The following is a 4,371-nucleotide window of genomic DNA, read 5'->3' on the forward strand; positions in this document are numbered from 1 at the left end:
CCAACAAAGAAAAAGAATAGAAAACTACAAAGGAAATGCTCATGGTTCCACAAAATATTAGGAGACAACTTGAACGCTAAGAAGAACATGTACAGGAAGTGAAAAGGAGGTCAGGCCCCAAAAGAAAAGTATAAGCAGACAGCAAAGACTTGAAGGGATGGAGTCAGAAAGGCTAAACTGAGTTATAAACCGAGACTAGCAAGAGTGGTTAAAAACAAAGAGAAAGCCTTCTTCAGTTACATACAAAATTAAAGACAAACAAAAGTGAGGTGTGTACAACAGTTCGAAATGGACGGCAAAAAGATACCGGATGACAAGGAAAAAGCAAAAGTGGACAACTGCTACTTTGGCTCAGTCTCTCCCACAACAAAAAATGCTTCCTGCCTACAGAGGAAGAAATACAAAATGAAAGGGAAGGATACAGCCCAAGATCAACAGACAAATGGTTGAATAGCACCTTGAAGAACCAGGTGCACCTGGCAGGCTCCATCCTAGAATATTAAAGGAACTGGAGAAAGGATCCTCTGAGCCACTATATATAATATTTGAGAAATCTTGGAAAGCAGGGGAAGTGCCCGACAACTGGAAGAGAGCTGATGTGTTCTCCATCTACAAGAAAGGGAAGAAAGTTGAATCAGGGAACAATAGACCAGTCAGTCTAACTTCAATCCCTGAGAAAATAGTGGAGCAAATCATTAAAAATCAGTCTGTATGCATCTTGAAGGAAATGGAGTGACCTTAACCCTAACCAGAAACCAACATGGATTTAAGTCATGCCAAACTAACCAAAAAGGGAAGCAGATGGCACAATGGTTTAAACCACGGAGCTGCTGGGCTTATCGATCAAAAGGTCAGCAGTTTGAATCTGTGCAATGGGGTGATCCCCCGTTGCTTTGTCTCAACTCTTGCCAACCTAGCAGTTCAAAAGCATGCAAATGTGAGTGAATAAATAGGTTCATGCCAGCCACATGACCACAGAACCTGTCTGCGTACAAATGCCGGCTCCTTCATCTAAGAAACAGAGATAAGCACTGCCTCCTAGAGTCAGACATGACTAGATCTAATGTCATGGGGAAACCTTTACCTTTACCACTAACCAAATCTCAAGTTTTTACTGGGTTACCATCCAAATGGACAAATTAATTGCAGTGGACATAACTTACCTAGACTTTAGCAAAGCCTTTGACAAAGTGCCCCATGACATCCTAATAAATTAGCAAAATGTGGGCTTGGCATAACTACTATTAGGTGGATTTGTTAAGGTTAGCGCATGATCGCTGTCCTCAGGAGGGGAATCCCCTCCATGCAATAGTATGCTTTTATTGATACATGCTTTATTACTACTGCTCACCCTGCTCTTTTGAGGGAAGGGCGAAATATATGGATGCCAAGTAAAGAATTCATTATATCAGCCTGGCTGAACTCACATTCACTGTGCTACCTCTGCACTCTACACGCATGAGCCCCAAATGAGCATCAGCTAAACTTTTTGTTTATTTTTAGATATTCTTTGTAAAGCAATTAAAAATAAAGTACCAAAGAAGGAAGACAACAGTGAGAAGAAGGAAAAAGGAAGGTAGAAGAGATAAACACTAAATTCTACATACATGGCCTATACAGAAGATTATTCAACTGTATGCATCCATGACTGCAAATAATTGCTCATGAACAACAATGTCAAGCATCTATTCATTATTTTAACTGATCTCTCTGTTGTCATGCCTACAAGAGGAATTGTGATGCTTCAAGAAGGAGGAGAGCGACAAATGGTCTGTCTTGAGTTTATATTAGTAAGATATGCATGCTGCTTGCAGGCTCACACACATATTATGCAAAAAATGAAAGATTTTACTTGCTGTTGCAAAAGTTGACCAATGATACCTTACGAACAGACCAACCTGTGTTTGAAACCCTGCTGGAGAAGAAGCAATTCATGGTACAGTTCTATTATATTTATATCCTACTTTTTTCCCACAAGGAATGCAGGACAGTTTACAAAATCTTCCTATCCTCCACCATTTAATCATCACAACAACCTTGCGAAGTAGCCTAGACTGATGGTTGGTGACTGGCCCCAGGTGAGCTTCATGGCAGAGTGGAGTCTACAGCCCAGAGCCCTCTTGAGTCCCACCACCACTCTCTAAGTACTGGCCTTGAGTGGCAAAACCATTTAGGAAAAGAATGAGGTCCTATTTACTCCCTTTCATGTTATTTCCCCACTTTGGATTCCCCTCCTCACAAAGTAGCTTAAAACAGTGGGCAATGTTGCATATATGAGGATGTAACTTGTGGTTTATCCCTTACAACTAGATTTGATGTATCAGTGTACAACTCTGGGTATCACAATTAGTAGTCAGAACAGCACAAAACTTGCCCAGAACACTGGCCTATGCCCCAGTGATGTCAGTGAGACCTAAGTCTAGTTAGCTTAGTGTGAAACTCTCTGGAAGTCTAGGCAGAAATAAGGTCCACAACTCCAAGCATTTCCAAGCAAGCATGGATTCAACCTACGAGGGTAGATTCTTTAAACTACTTAAACTCTTGTTGTTTCAAATTGCTGGTAATCAGAAACCAGTTTTTAAAGGTGTTGTTCTTTGAAGCATCAATAGGTTGCAGCAGAGAGCTAAAATCAGACTGAAATAACTTTGTTATTTAAAAGGAAGGTGTGCAATATGTAATGGTTTTTTAATGAAATCTGTGTAGGTCAGCCCCAAAAGTGTTATATCATATGTTCTCAGAGAGTTTGCATAGGTCACAGGTGCCATAAAAGACACATATTTTCACATGCCCACAAGTTCTCTGTCTCTTCCATTACATAAACCCATTCCTCATTATTTTATAGTAAAAGAGGAGACTTCCCAGGATTATGCTTAAAGCTTCTTGCCTAATTTAAATTATAGTAAAAATGGTTCTGAGAAATAACATCCTCACACTCATTAGCTGCAGACACAGGTACCAACTGCTTCTGTAGTGGAGACTTGCTTGATTGTCAAATAATGGATTTTCTTTTGCGCCTGAAGTGATAATTGCTGAATCCAGCTGATTTAGGAGAAAAGGATGAAAGAAGGGGGAGGGAGGGACATATCTAAACGTGAAAGATAATTTTAACAAAATAGTGAGTGGTCCAAAAAAAATTGGCTCCAAAAACCCAGTTATTACTTTGATAATAAAGCTAACACACAGCATTGTTTTCCCCATTGATGATATATTGGCATGTTGCAGCAAAAAGGGAAAAAAGAGTGTCCCATCCATTCCTAGCTTCTAATAGCTTTTAGCAGGGTCTTTGATCCTTGCATTGTTATTTTCCTCTAATTTGGTTGTGCACAGTAACTTCACAGCTGTGCCTTGGCAATAAACTGCATATCTATAGGTTCCTATATTTAGCTTTCATAGATGTGTGTTAACAGTGACAAAGACGAAAGAATGCCGCTAGTGAAATTGTACAAAAGACCTAATGAAGCTGACTCTAATAGGCTTTGCAGAGTGACCAGCTGTAAAACTTCATTTGTATTCCACAACAGGGATCCTGATTCTTGCGGAGGAACTCTCCTTTTGGAGTAGACATGGGAGTGCTTGTCATGGATTCCTTCCAGTGTTGCAGACAGTTGACAGTCTGATGAAGTGTGCCTCTTCAAACAAAACAAATAAATCAAGCACACTCTGACAAAATGAAGAAAAACACACAGATGTGGCTTTACAGGTTTTAAATGATATAAAGCTCACATTTCACTGATTTTATTCTGTGTCACAATGCTTGTTTTGTACATTAAGGGTGTAATCCTGCACCAGTTAATCATCTAGGTGGGACTTATTGGAATTTGTAGGCTTTTTCCTTTCTAAATTTGCATAGGTTTGCATATTACCTTATTACATGTAAATTTTTAATTTATCAACTGATTTCTATAAACAGGTCTTCCTTCCATCCCAAAGGACATAGATAAACAGCTTATCAGGATGAACCAATGAATTAATCATCCAAGCAATGAGAAGTTTTTCTTTATATCCATTTTACACTTTTTCTAGTTATCTTCCTTTTCAGGCACTCCATGTACTTCTCGCAACTCCCAGTTGTCATTCCATCACCACTGAATCACTCGCTATTCTGCACCATTAAGTCCTCATGGGGGCGGGGGTATTATGTGGATTCCCATCATAGGTACTCTGAAGAATTTTGGGGATAAGGTCAGATTTCATCCCTGGTCTTCTCTGTAGAGCATTGGTGCAGCAGGTTTGACTACAGGAAGTTTTGGGCTCTTCCTAGCTTAGGTTAGTTCCAGATCAAGGTCATGGGCTACACTGCATGAATCCAAAAGTGAGGCGGGCTCCCCCCCCCCCCAAATTGGAGTCACCACTGTCCAATCACTTCTACTA

The sequence above is a fragment of the Varanus komodoensis genome, unplaced genomic scaffold (genome assembly GCF_004798865.1).
Source record: "Varanus komodoensis strain SLA01 unplaced genomic scaffold, ASM479886v1 scaffold25, whole genome shotgun sequence".
Taxonomy (NCBI): domain Eukaryota; kingdom Metazoa; phylum Chordata; class Lepidosauria; order Squamata; family Varanidae; genus Varanus; species Varanus komodoensis.